Source organism: Cervus elaphus, chromosome 7 (assembly GCF_910594005.1).
Source record: "Cervus elaphus chromosome 7, mCerEla1.1, whole genome shotgun sequence".
In the NCBI taxonomy this organism is placed as follows: domain Eukaryota; kingdom Metazoa; phylum Chordata; class Mammalia; order Artiodactyla; family Cervidae; genus Cervus; species Cervus elaphus.
Genome location: NC_057821.1, coordinates 42,043,489 through 42,068,670, shown reverse-complemented (window position 1 = coordinate 42,068,670; position 25,182 = coordinate 42,043,489). Strand labels below are relative to the sequence as shown.

The following is a 25,182-nucleotide window of genomic DNA, read 5'->3' as shown; positions in this document are numbered from 1 at the left end:
TAAGTGGGGCAGCTTGGCTTTGCAGGAGAACTGCGTGATGGGTTTGGCCACCTTGTCAACTTTAAGTCGTGTTGGGGATGTCACGGCAGGATGTGGCGGGGCTATGCTGCACGGCATCAGCTGTTGGTTTTTCTGGAAGCCTTGAAACACCAGAGTGGCACTTATTCGCTATGCCAGCTCTAGGCCTATGGAGTAGTTCATGGGTTGGGGCAGACGGAAGACGACCAGTCATTGGTAGGTGTCCTTTGAAGAGCCCTGGACTGCAAGTCTAAGGTGTCCTGGGCTCAGTTCTTCAGAACGAGAGCACGAGAGGCGGGAAATCTAGGTTTATTTACTCTTATGTAAAATAGAAAAAGTAATACATGCTTTTGCCTTTTCAGTTTATCAGAGATCGCGTGCGTGAGATGATGTGCGTGGAAGATGTAAAACTGTTCTGTTTCTATGTAAGATGATATTATTGAGCTGGTGGAAGGCAGCGCATTCCCTACAATTGGTCTCCAAAGCCTTAGATGCCTGCCGCGTTGCCATTTACTGCTTTAGCAAAACAGAGTTTGGGGGTGGGATTGTAGATGGCAAGCTTTGGGAAAAATGATTGTTATATTTCATATTAAATGACGTCTTTGAAAAAACTCATAAATTGCAGTGTAATCCTGTCTTAATTGCTGGGCACGATTCCCACTACAGTACCTTAAATACTGAAAACATTTGCCTTTCAAAGCCCCAATCCACTTGGACAATAAAAAGTTACATGTTTTGCTCTATGGGTATTTTATGCCATTCCTGTCACTCCACTGGTTGGTTATTGCTGTCGAGTATAACAGATAAGATACCTAGACTTCAAAACTATTTGATATTTGATGCTTTATAGAAGGTGTGAGTTTGAAATAGATATCTCTGCCACATAAAGATATGATTCATGCAGTTAGCAGGAAAACAGATTACCAGTTTGATTTCTAGGACAGCTCAAGAAGAATTTGTAACACTAGAATGTAAATTTTAGGTATTTAATTTTCTGATTTAAAAGTGCAGTGTGATTGAAAACTGTGGGAAAAGTTTGTGTTACAAGATTCAAAAGCAAAGTTTACTCTAATTGCATGAAATTGTGAAGAGAAAAAGTAGAACTACACCAAAATGTAGTGGTAGGATTTATAAGTTGGTGTCCGTCCCCGCCCCCCCCCCCCCCCCCCCCCCCCGCCCCCCGCCCATTTTACACCTAACTGATTTATTTTACGGTTCTGGGGCCGGGGAACACGCGCATACCTTATTTAATTGCTGTATTTTTTTCTTTTTTGAGCTGTTGAGGTGGCTTGCTTTCCGCCTCTTTCTAGTAGTGGAGAAAACCCATTCTCTTTTTCACATAAGTCTCTGGGCAGAAACAGTTTAGCAACAATCACTGCCTGGAGAGATTATGGAAGGAATACTGTCAAGAGTCCGAAGTGTGTTGCTGAAATTTTTAAAAAAAATTCATCTTTAAAAATAATCCAATTTATGATTACCTGGGTTATTACTTTACTGTAGACAAGTATCTGACTTGTGTGTCCCCCACAGCCGTTGGCCCAAAGGGCCAACTAGAATTACTTGGTGCTTAGATGGTTTCATGGCTGTTTCCTGTCCTAAGAGGTCAGACCAGTTCTTGTTGCTTGGCTGAGGGCTGTTGACTCACTTCCAGATGCCTTGGAAAGAACTCCAGTGTTAATCTTAACATATATCCTGCTCCAAAGGTTATTTAAAATTTCCTCCTTCAGAAAGAAAAAAATTCTTTGGAGTATGTAACCAGTGTCTTTCAGATTTTAAATAGAACCCTTTTCTTCTTTTCAGACATATGGGAAAGTCATGTTAAGCCTAACATTGAAATACTCAATAAAGGCTAAGCTGAACTTTTTTTTTTAGTTTAATGAGAGTTTTATTTAACCTAGTATACTGAACACATGATCATTTATTTTAACATATAATCAATACAAATAGAAATCTATACTAATCTACCTTTTTTTTCATCTTGTGTCTTTGAAACCTAGTATGTTTTTTTGATCCTTACAGGACAGCTCAATTTGGACAAGTCATTGCTTCGTGTGACTGAACATATGAAGCTGTCCTACTGAACAGTCCAGATCTGTGTAACCAGAGCTGTATCTCACGTAGCATGGTGTCTGCGTTGGTGAAAAACATCAAGTCCTACAAAATCGAACAGTAAAAATTACAGGGCTAATGGAAAAATAAGGATAAAACATGTCACTCAAAACATAGGCTACTTTGGTAAAGCGAACCATAATGAGTTAGTAATCTGGATCTGGAAGAATGACATGAAATGCTCAGGTAGGCAGCTCAGACTCCAGAGTGAATTGTAAAAATTGAGAGGTGTTACACTGGCAGTATTTTTATAGAGTACAACTCATGTTGCCAGGGCAGTATAGATGGAAGGATTCTGTTAGCTGTAGGTAGGCATTGTTGGGGTTTTTTTTTTTTGCCTTATGGGGTTTTTTTGTGTGTGTGTGAAGATGAACTTTGAGTTTTTTGGTTGATGCACACTTTTCTAGTTCGCTGCAAGTTTTTTTTTTTAATTGTAAATGCATGCTGAAGAGATTGTTTAAGTTTATTTTTAAGGTCTTTAGGTTTATTTTAGGGTTTTTAGGTTTATTTTTAAGGTTTGCCCTTGGTCATGCTGGTCTGAGGACCTGACTTTTTAATACTCAGCCATACGTTTTTTAGTCTAAGAAGTTTTGTTTTTGGAATTCTGCTTGTATGGTTCTGATTTTCCTTCTATTGGTCTGTGTCTAAATATTTCCCAGGATCGTAGCAACAGCTCTTGTACTAACCACCTTCCACCTACCCAGCCTACCCAGTTCTTCTGGCTGAAGGACATCCTGGCTGTGACATCCCTGCATGAAGCTCCCTGCCAGTGGGCAGGCCCGGGGAGTGTGTGCCTCTGTCCCCTTTGGCTCTTACCCACATAGAAGGCTTGCCAAGTGCCAGTTGTTTGTTCCCAAATCTGGTTATTCCAGTTAGACTTACTGCAATTTCAGTTAAATATTATATAAACCTTTGAACGAGTGTGACAAGAGGGTTGGTTTCTATGAAAACTTGAAGCTGAATGGGAACCCTTGATAAAAGTGAATTACTGTAAAAACGAGATTGTTAAATTAGATGTGGGCCTGCTATTTAAAAGACTTGGGGGAAATCTGTAAGATTTCGCATCCATTCTGCTTTGCAAGTGGTTCCCTTTTAAGAACCAAGCTTCATTTATGGCTGAACTCCCTTCCCATCAAACAAAAAAGCTTGACATGGAATACCACGAATTCTCAAATATAATCTGTAACAAAAACTTCCCTGGTGGTCCAGCGGTTAAGAATCCGTCTTCTAATGCAGAGGACACTGGTTCGATCCCTGTTCTGGGAACTAAGAACCGCCATGCCTCGAGGCAGCTAAGCTGGGACACCACAGTGGAAGCCTCTGTGATGCAGCTGAGACAAAATAAATAATTTAAAAAAATCTGTAACTAAAAGCATATTTATGTGTTCATTACATTCACTTGTACATATATATGTATATGCTCAACCTATATACACATATATTAAAGACTTACTGCTTAACAAACTTTACGTTAGCTAACCAACTTATGGTCCAGCTGTAAGAGTGCTTCCATTATATTTAGCCTTAATCCCCAAATATTAAACTAGACTTCCTTATCTAGTTCATGCCAGGTAGCGAAGATAAAATGTGGGTCCGTTAGAATGGCTCTGCTGAGGTAATTTGTAATACTTTCAGAGTTTGTGTCATTCTCAGGATGGTGGGTGTAGAAAGATGAGTGATTTTACACTTCATTTTTGTGGAGTTCAGAAGCTTATATCTTGTCCAGCAACTTTAGTTATTTTGTCTTACTTAGGAGATATGGTAAAGGTCTGTTCCGTTTCAGATCCTTAAGCCTACCTGTTAATGGAAGGGAGACCCGCTGAACTTCAGTTGTTGCTGAGTCCGTTTCTCTTGCTTCTCTCTGTCTCCCATGGGTCTGATCTCTTTGCTCCTCTGACTGCCCGCCCTTGCTCTGCAAACCTTGGTTCCTTTTCCAGGCCCCAGACTTGGTGTTTTGGGTCCCTTGCGTGTCCATAAAGCCTTCTCCATACTTGCTCCTTCATCTCAGACCACTTTCATTCCAGGAGGTGGGAACTCGGATGACTTTGGTCTCCTGTTTTTAAAAACACAATTTGAGTGCATTTTTTCCTTATCCTTTTAGAGTATAATTTTTCTTGACTTCTGACAACCCTGTGGCCTTCTGACAGTCTCACACTTTACAATAAGGGTTTTTCATTCATTTTTGATTCGGAATAAAATTGTCAAAAGTAGAGCTGAACCTGCTCCCGGTTGATTGATCTGCCTGCTCCTGGCCCGTCCTGTCCTCCACCTCTTGCAGGTGGCTTTTGTCTGTCTTCGTTCTCTTGTTCTCTTTGTCAGGATGTGTAGGGTCGGGGGGGGGGCCCACATTTTGCAGAGGTGGATCCCGTTCCCAGGGGCCAGGTCTTGGGCCCACCTGAGTGGGCAGCTGGGCTCCAGCCCTGGGCTCTGTGCTTCTGTGGGGCTTGCTTTCTACTTCCCCTGATCTGTTTGGCCACAACCTTGACTACTTTTGTGAGGGGGCTCGCCCATGCCTCTTAGGACTTTTCTGCCATTTGAAGAATTGTACCAGAAGAGCTTGGACTGTAGGAAACACACTAGCATCGTGAGGAGAAGACCCAGTCAGTTCTGAAATAACCTCCCACAGTTATTGTTTCTCTAGTGAGCTCACAGGAGAGGAAGAGACTGTTGAGTCCATTTTACAGAAGGGAAAACTGAGGCCAGCAGACCCTGGCCAGAGAGTGAAAGGCTGGATCTCCTCCCCATATTTTAGTCCACATGAACTGGAGGTAAAAGGAATGATCAGAGTAGCCCCAGGAGGTGGAGAAAAGGCCATAATAGAGGCTCTTGGCAGCCTTTGGAGAGGTTTTTTTATACTTGAGAAAGTTGGGGGGAAGTTGAGGCAGTTTGTCAGCCTCTATAGTAGGAGTGGATCTGTTGCAAGTGAGTGTGTGTTGTTTTTTTAAACACCAGTTGGTGGAGCTACCCTCTTCTCCCTAGCTGCCTGTCCCCTTAGTCCTGATTGGAAAAAGCCATGAGGTCCCAGTTGCCCTGGGGCCCGGCTGGTGCTTGCTCTGTGTTTTATAAGTGCCCCCACCCCATCCTGTCCAGTGCACCTGAGAGCTGACCCGGGCTGTGTTTGCTCTCCAGGCTTCTGAATTCATTTGGTTTTGCAGGGGCTGTGACAAATAGGCTTCGATGCTTTTTCTGGCAACTTTATTGTTGCCCCTGACTTTTGCTGCTTAGGGGACCACGGGGTGCTCGGGGAAATCATTTGCCCTCAAATCCTCACCAGGGTCTGGGCTGGGCAGTCAACAAAGACTGCCCAGATGTGTTAATGAGGCTGAGTGAGTAATGAGAACATTACATGTAATTACTCACATATTCATAGGATGTATGAAGGCCTTAGAAAGGGGAACCCTACTGACAGTCTTGGGAGCTGATTCTGAGAGCTGGTGAGGCCTAGAAGGCCTAAATTGGATTTTAAGTTCTAATTTTGTAAGTCTGTCAAGCTCCACCACCCATGAAGAGGTAGGCAGTGAGCACTGAAATACGGGCAGCAGTGTTTAGTTACCAGGAGTCCTAGAAGGTCATCATATTCATAGCCACACATTTTGCCCCTTTGTATTCCCTCCATGGCTCTTGTCACGTATTTTCTCCAGTACAACCAGCAGTATTTTTGGGTAGGGTGTGGGGTGGGGGTTTTCCACCAAGAGACCCTCTGGTTGATGTGACTGAGTCCCCCAGGGGGAATGTTGGGAGACTTTCTGGCACCCTGTTTTTGTGGCTCTCTTCTTGAATCTGGGTGTTCTTTCTCCATTTTTCCCCCAACCAGAATTTGGGTTAGAGCTTGATCTACAGTGGTTGTGTGTGCTCTCAGTTCTCATTTCTACCAGCTGTTAGAAGTGTTCGGCGCCTGTGGGGGCAGAAACAGGTGCCAGGAGGAAATGAGAAGGGATTAGGGCTGTGCATGTGTTTCTTGCGTTCACTCCCCGCCTGGTTTGCAGGAGGGGCGCCGCGTGAATGCTTCCTCTGTTCAGCAGCAGTTGGCCGTCGACCTTCTTCGGACTCGTCGTCTCCTCTGCTTTGTGTCCATGCCTCATGGCTTGTATGTGGGCTTGGGGAGCTCAGCGCCTCAGATTGTGAGGGGCTTGTTCTGAATGTGTAGGGCACCTCTGTGGTCCTAGCAGACAAGACTGGGAATAGGAGCTGAGCCCAGGGTTGAGCCCTGTGTTGCGCTAGCTGTGTGACCCGGGGCAAGCCACAGAACCTCGCTGAGCTGCTTCCTCACCCGGAAAACTTGTTCCATGCACCTCACAGACTTGTGGCTGGGAGGGTCAGTGAGATTTTTGATGTGAAAGCACTTTGTAAACTGCATACAGTGCACAAATCCTCAAGAAGGTATGATTACACAGTTGGAAATCACCAACCTAGAGATAGGAGGCCTGTCAGCAGCCTTCCAGGCTGACTCAGAAATGAATAAATCAGATGAATTCTCTGCCTCTTAACAAGCCAAATGAAGAGCAACAGATACTCTAAAGTCCGTTTTGGAATATGGAACAAAGCTTTAAAGACTAGAAGGTGATTATGTTCAGTATCTTGTAATAAACCTGTAATGAAAAGGAATCTGAATAAACAGTGTAAAAGATGTGTAGCAGAGTCACTTGGCCGCACACCTGAGGTAGCACCGTGTTGCTGGGCACGCAAGACTAACACGATACAAGTGGACGGCGGTGTGATCTCCTCCCGCCCCCTCTGCTGGTGGGCTCTCTTCTGCATTGTCCAGCACCTGATTTCTGAGCCTGCTTGGGTGGTGAACTAGAGTGACAGAGTGAGAACTCAGCTTAGAGCGGCACTGAAGCTTTCCACAGGGGCGGTCAGTAGTCCTTGAGCTTGCGCATTGACTCCTGCTCCTTCAGCGCATCAGGTCTCAGCGCCGCACAAAGCCCCTGCTCTGCCTTGCGCTTGGGGCTACCCTTTCCACTGCAGCTGACCCAGCCTCCTGATCTTTGCACATCCTGGTTCCTCAGCTTGCTTTGGGCCCGATTGCCTACCTTGACCTCTCTGTGACCTGATTGGACAGCCTGCCACTGTCTTCCTCCCATCAGGCAGAGCCAAGCCCCCTTTCTGTGAGCCTGCCTCCTCACAACTACCTCTCTGGAATGAGTGTTTGTATGTATCTCACCCTGTTAATCCCACATGAGTAGAGGCTGAATTTTCTGTCATCACACAGTTTAGGAAATATTTGCTGAGTATTTAAAATCCTATCCAGTAGTGGGAGGGAATTGGTAAGGATCGAGTGGAAAACGGTGAGCTTTCAGTAATCAGAATTTCACAGCTGAGAAAAAAACAGGTGTCTAGGAACAAAGGTTGCACATTTTACCAGTGACACCTCCAGGGCATGAAACCCAGCCCCTGCTACAGCGGAAGGCCATCTGGGGATTCTGCCTTTGGACCCATTTTTCAGAGATATGTTCTCCTGCCAGGTGTATCCTCAGTTATCCATGATAACTGCAGTCATTGATTCATTTTCATGGGAAAATAAAATCTACATGTAATCCCCATATGTACTTGGGCCTTTAATGTTTGCCCCTGTTTGAAAATGATTATATTGTCCTAGAAGTCATTCATTGCAAACAACACAAAGGTAAAATCTATTGCAGTCACCTACGGGGTGTTCCTGCACTTCACAAATGTTGTTTTACATATGTGGGCTCTTACTCTTAAATGATAAGTCTCTTCTGGGCTCTTTGCATTTATATCTCATTTCAGTTACCAAAAGAGGATTCTGCATCATTATTGTTTTAAAATTGTTTGTTTTTGGTTGCGCTGGGTCATTGTTAACTGTGCTCGGGCTTTCTCTTGTTGGGGGTGAGCAGGGGCTGCTACTCTTGTTGCAGAGCGTGGGCTCTAGGGTGCATGGGCTTCAGTAGTTGCCACACACTGGCTAGTAGTTGTGGCCCATGGACTAAGTTGCCTTGAGGCATGTGGGGTCTTCGTGGACCCAGGGGTGGGACCCGTGTCCCCTGCGTTGGCACATGGATTCTTACCCACGGCACCACCAGGAAAGTCCCCTGCCCTGCCTTTCAATAGCTGCTGGGCACCTGGTCGGTCTGTACCACAGTTTTCTTGTCCCATCTGTTTTTGAGGGCTTTTTCACACAGTTTGGGGGCTGTTGTCCACAGTGATGTGTGCAGTGTGCTTTTCCTGTATCTTTTTGCACCTTGATTCCAACTTCCTCAAAGTGAAATGGCCACTTTGTGTTACCAGTGTGTATGTTCAGGTCCCTCTTAAGGGCTGTTTTCTGAGAGAAAGGCTGCTCTAATTTACGGCCCCCCAGGTAGTGCCAGTGGGTTTGTTTGTTTGTTGTCTGCTTTTAAAAACCAATACAGGTACTTGTAACAAGTAGTAAAGATGTCAGTTGGGTTTTATTTAAGTTTCTGTTTTCTTTCCTTGTCCTCTCTCAGGGCATTAGAACTAAATGAGATGAGATATGGGGAAGCACTTTGTAAAACAAAATTGCTCCGAGAACACAACATGTTATTAGTTAGGATGACTGTGGCTGTGAAGGGAGAAGGGTCTGTAGGATTGTACAATTACATATTTCTCGTTTATGAAATGGTTCTTCTGTGAGAGCGTGATGTAACTTTAAAATGACCTGGAATCCCATTATTTTTACAAGTGATTTCAGCCTTGTTTGGGAGGTGGGCTTTGTATGGTTACAAAGGTCCCATTGGGCTCTGGCTTGAAAGAATATTTAGTTAAATACAGCCGGTATAGTCTGGCTGCTTACCATGCTCTCATCCTGTAGTCGCTCAGTCTTTGTGAACCCATGGACTGTAGCCCCTCAGGCTCCTCTGTCCATGGGGTTCTCCAGGCAAGAAGACTGGAGCGGCTAGCCATTGCCTTCTCCAGGGGATCTTCCCACCCCAGGGATCGAACCTGTGTCTCTTGCGCTTCCTGCATTGCAGATGGATTCTTTACCATTGAGCCACCAGGGAAGCCTCTGACTCTGCTAGGGGTTAGAAAATATGACGCTGTCCTTGTCCTTAGAGAATTTACAGTTCAGCTGACAGCAGGGATGCCAAACTCTGGGAAGAGAACTGGTGGGTTTGGATTAATCACTCACCCTCAGTCTCAGTTTCTTCCTGCGTAAAATGGGGAGACTCACACCTTCATTTATTGGCCTCTCAAGGTCATTTTGGGGGAGGCACAGTCGGATGTTAACAGTCAGATGTGAAGTGTTATAAACTGTAGCTATCTAGATCAGATTATTCATATTTTAGGTCCCACAGGTCTTTGTGGCTGTAATTCTCCAGCCTCAAGGTTTGAAGAGGGAACACCATGTTTCTGGGTCATCCTTGCTGATTTCAGCTTGTCCGGGTTGTTTGAGAAAGAAGATAGAAATGAAAATAATATAGGTGCTTTTCCTTTCAATTTATGATAAAATACAGTGTGATGATTTTTATGGCAGATGCACTTGTTGATTGTTCTGGTGCTGGCTTTTTATCGATCTCCCTCCCCGCCATGTGAGAATGAGGTAGTATCCCAGAACTGCTAAGAAGTAGCATTTAAGAGTATTTTTGGGTGGACTTCTTTGCCGCCTTTTTCATTCTTCAGTAAAGATGTCCCTTTATAGATTAGTTAGGACTTAGATGTTTGTCATTTTCACCTCAATTGCCCCTTCTTCCGTCCTTCTGCACAGAGCATGAATGCACTGTGTGTTTATTTTCAGCTTGTTACAGTGTCTTGGTGTTGGAGGGGGTAAGAGGCAGCGTGATGGGGATGAGCCGTGGCCTGGAGTCCCAGTTAAGTGTAGCACGTGACTCCTACCTGCTGTAGCAACCGACTCCCCATGCTGGTCCTCGACTCATACCACCTGACTGACTCCTTTCCAGCCTGATCACCCTAAGTGGCGAAGGGGTCTGATAGGTGCCAAATGGGCAGTCAACCTGGTTTCTTTTTTTAAAATTTTTATTTATTTTTAAATGTGGCATATTAATGTGTAAAAATGATAAGACACCTGGTGTTGCTCAGTAAAGACCTCATTCCTGATTCTTACATGGCTTTTGTCTTTGACATTCAATTCCATTCACTCTGCAGCCTTTTCACTAGGACTTGAGTTGGTGACAATTTTTTGAGAGGGGTGTTTTTTTGATATAGTTACTTCTGTACACTGCACCTCGTTCCGAAAAGGATTCAAGGCCATAATGAGCAGTCATCCCAGGAGCGAACAGTTTTTTCTTTGACCCGAGTGTGTTCACTTTCTAAATGCCCAGAGTGACAGCCGGATTAAAATAATGGGCAGTGAGCACTAGTCTGCAACCCAGCAGTGTTTGGACTGAGTGGCTTTTTGTTTTAGCTCTGTAAACTTGACCTAAAAGCTTAGGTAAAGGCGAGGTTTGTTAAGTAATACCGGTATTGACACCCTGACAGAATTTTTAATGTGGAGGAATTTTAAAGTTCTTTAAAGAAGTTTAAAGTTTAAAAAAGAATTTTGAAGTAATCCCCAGTGGTGAGCACATCCTTGAATAGCCGAGATCAGATTTCTGTTTAAATGCCAATGCAGTTCAATATCACCTTTCCCCACCGTACATGGTGCCAGGGAGAGTCTGGATCTAATAAATGAACTTTTCTTGGGGTAGCAGTTGGTAGATGTGAGTGACTACATGATTCTGTTCTGTGTCTTTAACTATGTTTGAAGAGTCTCATTCTGTATCATAATCCTCAAAACTGCTGTTAGGATTCCAAACCATTGTGGTTTAAACTTTGCTGGAATCTGAAAGGTGGTGGACGGAGTGAAAGGAAACCTCCTCTAAGTGAAGAACACTTTAGACTTGCCTGCTTGTCCCAGACTCTGGGCGTATCTTGGCCACACACAGGCCATGTCTCCTGGTGGAAGAAGGTGGGGGATACTTACTTGTTTCTTTGTCCTGGATGGTTTCCCCCCGCCCCAGCTCAGTATAAACACCATCACTTAGTCCTGCAGAAACTCCTGATACAAATGTGGACTTGCAAAGCCCAGAGAAGCACACGGAGAAGTGCACTGTTTTCTACTTGTGATAAATAAAAACTAATGATGCCATAAAAATGGGTTTTATTTTGAATCTGGTAAGCTTGGAAGCACTGGGAGGTGGGAAGGACGGGTCTGACTTGGAAATCTGAAGCTGAAAAGTGTGTGTGTGTGTGTTTTTTTCTCCACTTCCTGCTCCAATTATATGAAGTGCTTGCTACCCAGACACTGACATAGCCCCAAATGAAACACACTTTCTACTTTTTTTTTCTTTCCGTCTAACATGAGACTTGCTGAAGTTGTCATGTTATTTCCTTCCAGAATTTATTGGAGCACTAGGCAAAGCCTCTTGGGAGTATAAATAATGATGATTGTAAAGAACAGTCAGTTTACCAGGGAAGGCCATTATCTTTGACTTGCAAAAGCTTTTACAGCTGAACATTGTTTGCTTACAGTTGTTTAATACAAATGAAGACCTTAATGGTACCTATTGTAAGAGGAGTTCTTTTACTGTATTTGTACACGGAGGTCATCTCAATAAAGAGCAGAACCTCTCGCTCAGTCCTAACTGCCTGTTTGTCCAGATTGGCGTTGTTGACTGTCCAAGGAAGCCTGGATGGCGCTTCGTGGCTGCCTTTTTCCTCCTGTCCACCGCACAGAGCCCTCCCTGCTGAGTGTGAAAAGATTTCTAAGGCTGACAAAGTGATTCTGAATGTGCTTTTAGAGTCTCTCCTCTAACTGCTTCCTTCCCAATTTCCGAATCCAAAGATGGTTTTAAAACGAATTTACGGGACTAGTCTAAGTAGGCACTGACATCGGATAAATATACTTAAATGGTAGGCTGTCATGCTCTTAATTAAAGCCCACAACATAGCTGCAGGGAAATAGGAAGACTGCAGTTGCACTTTTTATTTTTGGGGAGATTAAAGTTACCCCTCATCACACTTTTCAGTCTTAACTACAGAGTGTATATATATGCTTGGCATACATTGCTGTCCTTGGCTGCTGCATCTTTAGCAAAGTGTCAGCCCCTTTTAGCCTTTCTTTTTAGAAACTCTCATATCCCCAACTTATTCCAGTTCTTTTGGCAGTTCTTCAGCTATGTTTCTTTTGGCGTTCCACTGGTGGTTCAAGACGAAAGGCATCCGAGGCATCTCAGTCTTCCCTGAGTGATCTTGGATGTGAATGTGATTTTTTTTTTTTTTTCCTCCCCCTCTTAAACAGTTCAGTAGTTTTTAGTATATTCAGAGTTGTGCAGCCATCACTGCGATCAGTTTTAGAACCTTTTCATCACCCTCAAAGAGAAACTCCATACCCACTGGCAGGCGCTCCACATCTCATCCCAGTTTTTCCAGTCTCTGGCAACTACTAATCTACTTTCTGTCTCAGTAAATTTGCCTATTCTTGACACTTTATGTAAATGGAATCAAACAGGATATAGCCTTTTGTGACTGGCTTCTTTCACTTGGCATGATGTTTTCGAGGTTTCTTCACTTTGTAGCGTGTATCCATAAAAAGGACTCAATTCCTTTTTTTATGGCTGAATAATACTTCATTTGTTTACTGCTCTTTGACCTATGAAGCTGTTCATCTCAGTCTGTGTCCCTGCATCTCTTGTGTTCTGTTCAGCAGAGGGCTGCGTGGGTGCCTTGCCTTTTTGGGGTGTGGTTCTCACTTTCCTCCCTGCCTGATTGCCACGCTTCACTGTGTGTGGGTGCCCACCGGGAGTCTCACTGCCTCTCCCCCTTTGCAAGCTCCCTTAGGCATGAGAAAGTGGTGGGGCTTGGAATTTCATCATAGGTTGATTGGCTTTCTGTGGGTACTCAGCTGTTTGGGGTTGTTGTTTTGGCCTTCAGGTGAATCTCTGCATGGCATTTACCACGTGGTTTTGGGAGGCGCCAGGACTTAAAAACCCTGGCTCCTCCCTGGGAGCCAGGAAGGATTGAGGGGTTGTTTTCCTGCATCACCTTTGGTTTTGACTTTGTCGTGGTTGCTGATGTCGACATTCTTTGCTGAAAGGTACAGGAAAGAGAGCTACTGTCTGCCTAGAAGTTCCCCTGATTTTCTTGCTCCTTCCAAGCCTAGTTTTCCCTAAACAAAAAAATGCTTAAAAAATCAGAAAAGTCTCTCAGCAAAGTTGTTTAAGAACTGGGAGTTCTTTTAAGGAAGATGGGTGGTGCCATGCTTTGATAGTTGTGATTTCCCACCGCCCCCCCCCACCCCCCGCAGATTTATTTTTCCCACATTGCTGTGAAATAAAGATGAGATCAGCTTCCTACTTGAGTCAGGCAATTTTTACTCATATTCAAGTGCTCATCGAAAGTATGAGGCGATAGAGAGAATGGTGGGGACTGAGAAAACCCCATGACCCAAGGGTGCTGGAGGCCTTTGGTGGAGTTGGAGGATTCTAGTTCTCTGGAAGTGATGGAGATTTGGGGTGGGTGTCTGTGTCTTTCCTGGAGATTCCTGGTAAGAGGAAGCCAAAGACCAGCATGTTAGTTTGGGGATCTTATTCATCACATACTCAAGTTCAGTGTCAAAAAAATTCCTTAATAATGGGATTAATCACGCTTTTTCACACTCCCTGGTTTTTCTGGTACAACTCTCAGTTCCAGATTGACTCTTGTGCTCCAGTCATCGATGTTACCTAAAGGGCAAAAGGCTGTATTCACTGTTTTCTCTGTAGTGGCTCAATAACGAAGAATTTGCGAGGTAAGACATTCACCCACCTCACTTTAGAAAGTAGGTGTGAGTGTGTGTATGTGCATGGATATCTAAAAAGGAGTTGTTTTTTTACACTTTGCATTGTTGAACTGGAAATCTGTGTTCTGTTCTGCCAGCCTGCCTTTGTGCGGTGTACCTATAACCTATGCGCACACTTGTGTGCCATTTCTAAAGCAAATGCCACCTCCCTCCTCTTAAAATTGCTTATTAGAGCTAATTTTACGAATTGAGTTAGAACTGCCCTATAATATAATGCAGAATATTTCCCAATAATGCCTAGGTTAACAATGATCGTCTTGCTGTATTGTGCAAAAAAGGCTTCTGTTCAGACCCAGCTGGGTTTCAGGCTTAATTCATTGCTCTATGGTGGGATCACCACAGCTGCTGTGGGGCCTTTACAAATGCAAAAAAGCTGTCAGTGTTTGTTTCATCAGCTGCATAAGTGATGAGGCCAAGTTGAGGAATCCATTCCAGTGCGCAGTGTGCAGGCTGTAGCCATTATTGTTTACAGAATTAGTGTGTTGGAGCTTTAAAATAGTTGGCACCTCGACTGTCCTTTAAAAGCACAAGACTAAGGACAGGACCAGTTGGTTGTCCTTGTAATGTTGGCCGGATCCAGCCCAGCCCCTGTCTTGGACAGTCGCTTGCTCCGGGCTGTGCTGTGGGATTGACCCTCTTTTGCACAAGGGGGTGGCTGAATACACGTCCATTTAATTCTGCATCTCAAACTTAGGTTTCCATTCTTCTTTTTTTTCCCTCATTATTTTAGTTTTTTTTTCTTGTTATTTTAGTGCTCAGTCGTGTCTGACTCTTTGTGGCCCCATGGACTGTAGCCCACCAGGCTCCTCTGTCCTTGGGATTTCCCAAGCAAGAATGCTGGAGTGGGTTGCCGTTTCCCTTCTCCAGGGGATCTTCTCCGCTCATGGATTGAACTCAGGTCTCCTCCTGCATTGCAGCCTGTTCTTTACCGTCTGAGTCAGCAGGGACGCCCACCTGTCACTGTCCATAGTTGTAATTGAATTTTAAAGCCTTAGTAATCCTCCTAGCTGCAGAGAGGTGTTGGACCGTCTGCTGGGACCTCAGGTATCCCAGCTCTGTGGGACTCCTTTTGCGAAATGATACTGCTTTGGGAGTTACTCTCATCTCTCCGTAGATTCCGCAGTGAAGGCTACCTCTTGGCTGCAGAAGGAGCTACCGGACAGGTCACTTGGCAGCCAACTGGAGGGTATCCTCAGTGGATGCTGACCCCCTTCCCCAGGGAGCTGGTATAGCCATGGCAATACCGCCAGTCGTTCCGGGGACCCGTGCCCGTGGTATTTCACAGGATAGTATAGAATCGTCCCTTTCATTTTTATCTGATTGATTTTTGGTTCCCTTCTCGGTTCAGGGGTCTGTCTGAAAGTCATGCCTCGTGGAATTGGAAGGCAGCACTGATGGTGGCCAGTCTGTACAGGTTTTCAAAGTGGAGCTTGTCAGGTCTCCGAGCCAGCGGGGATGACTAATGGTGCTTCTCCCTCCCAGCTGGAAAGGTCCCAAAGTGCTCTCCCATATTCATAAAAAAGATGGCGTGAGGCTCAGGGTCTTCAAATTAAAGGTCAGTACTGCTCAGCTTTATCTCAAATAACTGTCACTTGTGTTCTCCCTCCCTCCTTTATGTCTCTCCGTTTTTCCCCGCGGGGCGTCTGGAGCCGGGAGGACAGATGGGTTGGAGGAGCTCCACGTGGCGTTTGTGCTGGTGAAGCAGTTTGAGGATCCTGGTTTGTCCTCCTTTGGAGGGAGTGCTCTCTCGGGGAGAGGGTGGGCTCAGACAAGCACGTTTTAACTGAGTGAACTTCCGTAAGAGAACACATTCAAACATCTGTCTAGGATTTTTTTTAATATTTATTTGGCTGCATCAGGTCTTAGTTGGAGCTCATGGACTTCAGTAGTTGCATAGGCTTGGTTGCTTCATGGCATGTGGGATCTTAGTTCCCCGACTAGGGATCGAACCCATGTCTCTTGGATTGCAAGGCGAATTCTCAACCAGTAGACCACCAGGGAAGTCTCTGTCTAGATTTTTTTTTTAAACTTCCTTTTAAAGCCCCTCTCACTGACCGTGACACTCACCCTGGAACAGGAGTGGTGAGAAGGAAAATAGTCAACAGTGAGTTCCACTCCTGTGCCCCTGGGGGAGACAGCCACCCCAGGGGCTGTGTCCTGGGCCTTGTTCCTGCTTGGCTGCCCTTCAGGGACTGCACTGGCCCACCTGTTTCTCCTGGCTGGGGCAGGTATTGTGTGTTTTGGCTTTAGGAATCTCTTATCAAAGCCCCTTCTGCTTTTATTATCTTTGTGAGGCAGAAACGTGTCCTTGTGTTGGTTTGTTTTTATACTGCATTCTCTCTGAGAAGTTTTGTGAATATGTATCTGACTAAGTGTGTATGTGTGTATCTGCATGTCTTTGGTGAACATTTAATTTAGTGAACATTTAGTCATCTCACCATTCCTGGAGACCTCAGGTAAACTGTTCTAAATGCCACCTTGCTTCATACCAGCTGAGTCTCCTGGGAGATCACCGGGCCTCAGTGTTCTGCACTGTGAAATGGGTTGCAGGTGCCTCCCTGCAGGAAGACAAGGTGTGAGTGCCTCCCTTCTGCCTGCACACCAGTGTCTCTCTAATGCTGACATGCTGCAGCCTGCTGGGTGGCAGACGGTTTGATAAATGCTTCTCCTTTGACTTTGGGGGAGAGGTGGTGAGGTCAACACACAGCCTGAGCTTTCTGGAGTGTCATTCTCCTGACCTCGGCACTGCCCAGCCTTACACACACGCACACACACACACACACACCCCCACACCCCCCCTCAGGCGAGCAGCTTACTAGCACGAGATACAGAATCCAGTGCCTTTCCTTTCCCATGTAAAGGTTCAGAGATCTGTTTGAGGGGAAGCAAAAGGCCTGAGGATGCCAGCCATTGGGAATGGAGGGTCTGATTCCTAACCAGCTGGCTGTAGGTGCCGAGGAGGGAACACTGTCTGTGCCCTGGTGGGCGTCAGCTGTGAAATTGTCCAGGTAGAATGTCGTTCTTAGACTCAGGCTTCAAATGATAAGACGCGGAGGAACTCGGAATACTCATCACGGGGTGAGCCAAGTCTGGGGAGTTTTGTGGTTGGTTGGTTCAGCTCCTGCTGTTGAGAGTCTTTTGGGGAGCCGTGTTTCACTGGCTCTCCTGCCTTCAGAAGTCCGCTGTGATACAGGAGTGAGATTTCTCTGTGGTTTCATCACTGAGAACAGTACCAGGCCTCGCGGCCGTTCGTCTGACAGTTCTTTGTTCCTGTCCGCCACCTGGATGGGCTTGGAGGTTGCTGGGCTGCGTGCAGGCGGATCCCCAGGGGTCTGTGTGTTTCACCTGCCTTCCGAGGGTGTGGCCGTGTTACTCGGGGCCCTGGAAATAAGCCCTGTTTACCCGAGGGGTCACGTGAGGAAAGCGGTTGCGTGAGTGCATTCACACGGCCTCCCAGAATTTTGCCAGTTCAGAGCTTCTCCCTCCTGGCCCCAGAGCCCTTGAGGAGGGAAGGTCGTCAGTCCTATATTCTCTTCAGGATAAATGGGGGGAAGTGGGACCCCTCCCTGCCCCCGAGGGTGGGTGGAGGTGAAAGCCTTGCTTATGAAACTGCTTAACTGCTCCTGGCCCCTGTGCTGAGGGGTGGTGCCGCCACTTTACCCTCTGGAAAGCCCAGACCCATCCCCTGATGCAGAGATTTCATCCAAAACCTCCAGGCCCGCTCAGGTGACCTGAATTAGCTTTTTGAAAGGGCACAGCTAGGGTTTCATACACGAGGGCTTTAGCAGCACAACCAAAAGGCTCATCAGCTTTGAACTCTGCTGCTGACCGGGGTTATCTTGCTGCTACTAATAGAAGCGAAAAAGTTCACCTGCCAAAGTGACTGTCCCAGGAATGCAGCCTCACTCTGGGCTTCTGTGGTCGGAGGAAAACTGTTGCTACCTCCCTGTTCCACTTCTTGCCGTCATCCAGCAGTGGCGGGACTGCTGGGGGGAAGCCGGGTGAGAAGGGGGTGAAAGAAAGAACCGCTGAGCAGTGGTTGTGCAGGATGTGTCTGGAAAGGCCCCTGGCTTTAGAAAGGGGGTAACGTGGGAGGGGGTGACAGTCACTGAAGCATGACACGCCTCCAGAGGCCCTGGGACTTCCAAATAAGAAAAGGGAGCTTTCTGCTGATTGTACGCACACAACACACACACACATCTTCCTCTCCTCCATCCATCCCCCCGCTGGTTTGGGAATCTCCCAGTCGGACATTTTTAACATGGGAGCTCTTCTTCCTGGCTCTAGTTGGCAGGATGCTCACAACGCAGCTGCAAAGAATTTGCTTCTCCTTTTCACAGCATCTCACATTGAAAAGTAGTTGTGGGACTAGAAAACAAAAACTAGAGAGGTTTTCAGAAGTGGAAGCCAAGTTTAATTAAAGTCAAGGAAGTTGGGGCTCTGTAACTCTTTTGTGAAGTCTCTTCAAGTCAGGCCGGTGCCCCAGGCAGGCAAGGTGGAAAGTGCCCCGTGGCTGCTCCCATTTGGGAAGTGGAAGGCCTCCTTGTCTGCTCCTTGCTTGGGGAACCTCATAGAGCAGGGTTTATCAGAAGATGTGTGACCCGTCACCTCTTGGTGGCTCCTTTATTAGGTGCTTGCCGCCTCCTCCTCGGAGGAAGAAAACCCTTCAGGGGCTTCGTTCTCTTTACACTGTCTGAATCTCCTGCTTCACCCTAACCCTGCACCAAGCCTCTGGGCTGTAAAACTTCTTCTAAAGAGCAAGAGTTTCTGACTTGATAACTGCCTTCTTACATTGGCTTTTTACCTTCGGTGTACTTTGGGGGTACCCGTCAGCATTTTCTTGGGTGATGGGTCATGTACTTGGTCTTGGAGGTTTTGCGCATATTCACTGACCAGTGCATTTGCGAGGAAACCCTCCCTCCCTGCTGTCTGCAGTGCTGACTGTAGGGACGGAATGGAGCCCAGGCAGGGTCCAGAAGCCGGCTGTGGCCAAGTCACACCTGGATTGTCAGCATGAAGGAAACTGAGAGCCAGTCTCACAGGTTGAGGAGGCACGTTTAGCATTTGGTGACAGGGCTTTAATTTGAGTTTTGCCTGGAAACTCTTGTGCTGTATTTCTGAGTAGTTACCTAGAAGTTGTGTAATTGTGTGTTTTATTTTTTTTAAAGATTTTTTTTTTTTTTAATGTGGATCAATTTTTAAAGTCTTTATTTAATTTGTTACAATAGTGCTTCTTTTTGTTTTGGGCTACGAGGCATGTGGAATCTTAGCTCTCTGGGAATCTGACCTACACCCTCTGCATTGGAAGGCATAGTCTTATTAATTACTAGACCACCAGGGTATTTTTATTTAAAAATATTTTTACTTTTAAAATTTTTATTGAAAATATTTTAAAACTTTTTATTAAAAATTTTTTGAAGATAAGGAGTTGGCACTGGCTAGCTCTGTCAGTAGAGCATGAGACTTTATTAAAGACACAAGGAATTGTATCTTAAAAAGTACAAGGAATCCCATACAAAAGGAACATACTTGTGTTTTTCTGTAGATTCTAGCACTTCTTTTCTTCCAGCTGAGGGAATGACTACTCAGGATCTCTCGGGTGTTTTCGTGCATTTGATCCTAACCATTTATTAGGCGTTCTGACAGTCTTCTCTCGTTTTATCAGTGTAGAATTGTTGCCTGCAAGGCTGAGGTGTCTGGGGCCTGGAGCGTGGAGCTGTACTTTTGGACTTGACAGTGACTGTGTTGTGAAGGTGCTGGGCTCTGGTTTGGGGTTTCGCTCTGCCTGGAAAAGCGCTGGGACTTTGTACAGTCAAGTTTTCCTTAGCTGAGAAGTCGTAGTGTGTGGTGGGAACATTGTGACTTCAGGTCTTCCTACACATTTGTAGTCCGACTTCCCTTTCACTTTATTCAGCTTTAATTTTGCAAATATTTATTATCTACTTTGTGTTATTTGTCCAGTTGTGTCTTTTATACTCTTGTGGCGGAGATGGATGTGGGAGTCAATCCAGGATTGAGACCACATAAGGTTCCAGGAGGTTTTCGGCCACTGCACGCCCATCACACAGGGATCTAGTTACAAGGCAGCTTCTCATCCAGCGGGTGTGTGGTGGGGCCCGGAGATGCTGCCTGGCTTGCAGGCTCTCAGCGGATGGCCCTCGAAAGGGTTTTGATTTTGTGGGTAGTTTGTGCAGTGGTTCTCTTTTTTTTTTTTTTTTTCCTCTGTGTCTCTGGCTCAACCAGAGCAACTGGGGAGTTCTCATAAGATCTTCTCTACCATAAAAAAGTTTGAAAACTTACCTTAGGGGACATAGCAGGGACTGAAGACCACGGTAGTCATTCTGCCCCAATCAAAAGATGTTTTCAAACAGTGATGGGATTGTAAAGCCTCATCATCGTTTCATCAAACAGCCTCTTTTGGCCCAATGTCCTATACACTCTCCTTCCTGAGGCCGGTTCTTTAATTTTCGTCCTGGAAGGAAGCCTGGTGTTTCCTTACAGACAACTAGTTACAGTGCACTGTCTGTATCATGTCATGTGTTTCCCTAAACTCTGTCAGGTCTCATTTGGTAAACGCAGAGCAGGCTCAGGGATTTCTGTGTAGGGCCCTTGCGGTTTTGCTGGTTTCTGTCCAGAGTTCATCTTGAAAGCTTATATATATGTTATATATATATATATATTTTTTTTTTTTAAAAGAGAAGTTTTCTATTGGAAGGTACTGTGGATTCATACCCACTTAGATGTTTACCGTAGCGGTGTTTCATCCATTCACACCTTACTGCCCTGTGAAATGGCTGTTTTCCCCCAAACTGCAGCTGAGGGAGGAAGCGAGGCAGAGGAAAGGGCCATGGTTGGCCGCCCCGCCGCCCAGGGGAGGTTTGAGTCTCATGTGCTTGTCTTCATCCAGGTAGGCACTGCTGCCTGGGTGTTATGCAGCCCTGGGTTTCAGTTCTGACTCTTGTCATTTATGTAATCTTGTCTGTGTCTCAGTTTTTAAAATCTGTAAAATGGGACTCATAAGTAGTGTAGTATGTATGTCATATAATTTTGAATGTCTGGCTGAGATACACATTTTATTTTATTTTTTTACTGCAATGTAATTATTATCACTGCTTCCCTAGTAGCTCAGCAATAAAGCATCCATCTGCAGTGCAGGAGATGCAGGTTTGATTCCTGGTCCAGGAAGATCCTCTGGAGAAGGAAATGGCAGCCAACTCCAGTATTGTTGCCTGGGAAATCCCATGGACGGAGGAACCTGGTGGGCTACAGTCCATGGGGTCACAGAGGAGTCAGACATGACTGAGCAACTAAACAACAACGAATTATTATTACCACACTCACTGAATTTATAAACCCAGCTCCCTGTGGTTCTGTAAAAAGTGTTCTCTCAAGTGTTAAAAACAGAATTTTAATGATTTTTTTAAGTGATTTTTTTTTTTTATCCTCAGGATAAAAGATGTGATACTAGATTATCATTATGTTACGTATTGTTAACAGTGTATGAAGCAATACCTAGTAAGTGGCTATTTACAGAGAAGGATGATTCAGAGTTGCTTACTAGATTTTATGGTTCCTCATTCTTTATTGTACTTGATCCATTTTGGTGGGTGGGTGGATGTGTGGTTGGGGGTGGATTCCTTCTGCTTGGAAACATTGCAGCCTCCTTGTATTAAGTGTTTAATTGTATTTCCTGGTCTCTACCACACTCATGTTCAAAAATCATTTCGACTTTAAACAATATTTTAATTTGCTAATAATATTGAATACACATAGTGGGTTCTCTGTAAATTAATTATGTATGCTGAATTGAATAGTAAAAGGATTAAAGCTTTTAAAAGGGACGGGTTTATAATCTTTTCTTCTACTATTGTCTGCCCCCCTTCCCCCCATCTCCCTCCCCACGTCTCCCCTGGGACCAGCTTTTATTTAGAAAAGTAAGGAAGTGATTTTTCAAGTAATGATTGCGATCTTTAAAAAATTGTTTTTAAGGACTTTTTATTTGAAGCATGATTTTTTTTTTAAGGAAATAATGTAAATTAGTAGGACCCTGTTTTGAATTTCTGAAGATCAACTTCATTCTTGTGGGGCTACTCACCAAAGAACTCACTGTTTTTTGTATCCCCTTCAGAATAGTCTTATCTTTTCCTTTTCCTATCTTTAAAAAATATTTTTTAGACATACAATATGTTTCTTGTATTTTAAGTGTTTAAAGGGGTGTCCTTACTGTTCTGCATATTGCTTTAAAGGTGAATGAAGAAATTATTTTTCTTTTTTTTTTGGTTTGTCAACTACAGAATGTTGTGATTCTATTTTATGTTCACAGAAAAGCCTAAAGGTTTCTATGTATTATCTAGTATTTTGTTCTGAAGAAACGTGTGCTATTTGTAAAGCAGGAAGTGTGTGGAGAAAGGGCAATTCAGCAGTGAGTTGGGGTCTGAGATACAAATTAATTTGCTTTCATTCAGATAATTTAACACAGCCTAGTAACTGATTGTTCCAGAGTGGTTTATTAAAATGCAGAGCTCAGGATGGGAGAGGGAGAGTTTTAGAACTTGTATCTTTATGTGTGAAGGGGTGATTAGTAGACCAGAGCCAGCGATTCTGTTGGTCGACTGTTGATTCTGAATTTTTTTCTCTTCTTGGTGATCCTTGGCATCTTTAGTCTTTGTAGGGTCTTAGGGTCTAAGAAGGAGATTTTAGAGGTTTCCACTCCTCCTTTTCTTGTCTTTTTTTTTTCTTTCCTTTCCATTCCTTAATCTCGCAAGTGGGACCCTGAAAAAGCTATTGACAATCTGATGGTCTAAAGCTCCACCTGCAGTTAGAAGCTGGTTGTCCTTCTGGAATGTTCTTTCCACAGGAGGCTGCTGGTCCTAGTCTCTGGGCCAAAGGAGGTTTTGGATAGGCCTTTGATTTGTGGTCTCCGGAGAGGCCACCAGACTGCAGAAGCCTGTCAGACTTCCCAGTTTGTGTGATAGGGTTAAAAGTGGGTTTTGTAGGGTTACCTGGATCTCTGTGACTTGGGGTCACAACCTCTGGGTCGCAGGAGCGGCAGGAAGTGTGCAGAGAGCAAGAAGAGCTATTGGGTCTGCCTTTTGGAGATGAGTCTGGGCAAGGGTTCAAGAACGGGATGCAAGGTGCAAGGGCTAGCACAGACGTGAGCCCTTGGGGTCAGAGGCAAAGACGAGAACAAGCTGGAAAACTCTGTCCTGACCTCGAAAGAGCTTCTGGAGACAGGCCTTTGGATCTTTGGCATTTCCTTCTTTCAGAAGGTCTGTTGCGCAGCTGAATTGGGAAAGTGTCCTACATCCCCAGCTTCTTCATGAGATGCTGATACCAGTTAATTCAGAATCACTTGTAATTGGAAGCAGCTGCTGTTTCCCAGCTGACTAGGTGTTTGAGTCAGATGCTTTGAATTAGCTGGAGTTGGATTATTCATATTTTAATTAAAGTCCATTTTAACCAACCCCCCCCCCCCCCCCGCCCCCGCTTGTCTCTCCAATGGCCAGGCTTTTACAGTAACACATTTGAAATTACAAGTGCATCCCAGTAGAAAGGTATAATGTAAGTTCAAGGACTTGCAGTTGATTATGGTCTTGTATTATTAAGTAGTGAATTTAACTGCTCTGCAATTCCCTGCTTCTCTAGTGGGAGATCCCATTCCGTTTGGGAGAGTTGAGACTTTTGTCCCTTCCCCTCCTTGGAGCACTGACATGTTAGCTTAATTGCTTGTGTCACTGCTGTGGGGAAGGTACTGCATGAAATGGGACGATCAGTTTTCTGGTACTTCTCGTCCAATGGGGTTTGCAAATCAAGCCATGAATAGTGGGGCTTTGGGGCAGTGCAGATATTTTCTTTACAGGAGAAAAGTTAATGAGTACTGTGGTGAGGCTGTTCAGTGCTTCTGTGCAGATACAAAATGTTCAACAAGCAGCTTGTAGGGGGGTAAAAAACGACTGCCTTAATTTTGAGACAAAAGAAAAGTTGCATTTCTCTTAGCATCAATGCTGATGAGGAAGAGGGGCAGGAGAGGAGGTGGATGGATGTTGTCTTCATTTCTGTTTCAGTGACTTAACGTTTGACTTGATAAATGTCCTAGTTAATTTAATTTTGTGTCGGTCCCTCGCCTCCCCTTGAATGTCCAATTTTAGCTGACTTGCAGAAAAACCAGAACAATGCAGACCCATTCGATTTTGCATACCTGTTAAAATCCTTAGGCATTCTGTGTGGTCAGGGACCTTTAAAAGGGCGTAAGAGATGCGCTCACTGTCCAGAAGGAGTCCAAAAGTGTCCCTGGAGACAGAAAGCATACATTTGTCGATACCTTTAGAGAACTGTGTCCTATAGGACTTGGCGAGGTAATATACATACCAAGCACTGGGAGAGCTGAAGGAGGAGGCCTGCTAGCTAGGGTGGGCTGGCTCTTTGGAGGTAGAAGGTCATTCCTAGAACAATGAAAGGATCCTTCCATTCCCCTGTCTTTGTAGAGTTGGCCTGAGGATGTCCACCTAGTTTCAAACTATTGACTAGAGGCCCCACATCTGCTATGATTTTCCTCTATGCCTGCCCTGCACCGGGGCAGAGACTTTGGGGCCCTGGGACATGAAACAAGGGCTTTTTTGGCCCCTGTACATGGTCAGGGGCAGGAACAGATGTGCTGGGCTGTCCCTTTCAGGGGCAGTCCTTGTGTTTCATCCATGCTACCTGGCATCTCTGGTGACTAAGCAACACGAAGTTGCTCCGCTAGTTTCTTGGTAATAGGCCTGACAAAATTTGACTGTTTGTTGGACTTTCCTCCAACTTAAAAGGCCATCAGCAGGCAAGCCTTAGGTATACTTTTAAGGAAGAGGGAACACATTTGACAAAGCAAAAATCTTAATACCAGGTATTTCATTAGAAAACCACAGTCCCTTTAAATGTCCGTAAGTAAGAGGTCTTTGTGGAATTCTGTTCATGGTAGAAAGCACCACACTTTGAGCTGCCTGGCCTGCTGAACAGCAGATTTAAGTGTGAAAGAATATAAACAGTATGTATTCTCACATATCTGCAGAGCACAATTTAACCTTTTATTTTTATTACCACTCTTAGCTTTTGAGAGAAGTGTCTGAAGCTGTGTGGAATATAGGCCGAGCTAGAGTTGAGCCCCACTGTGCATGTTTTTAATACTGAGATGATGTTTCTGTTCCCCAGGATGTCTGGGCGTGGAGCTTTGACCCATTTCTCTCCTGGGTAAAGGTCTTCAGGGTTGCTGGCCAGCCCCTTTCAGGGTACTCAGATGAAAAGAGGAACCAGTACTTAAACTG

General features: G+C 45.0%; 1 protein-coding gene across 5 annotated transcripts in view; it reads left to right on the top strand.

Annotated features, from left to right (window-relative positions):
• Positions 1 to 25,182, top strand: part of JARID2 (jumonji and AT-rich interaction domain containing 2) — a 229,373-nt gene that overhangs the window by 4,653 nt on the left and 199,538 nt on the right. The window lies entirely within an intron of this gene.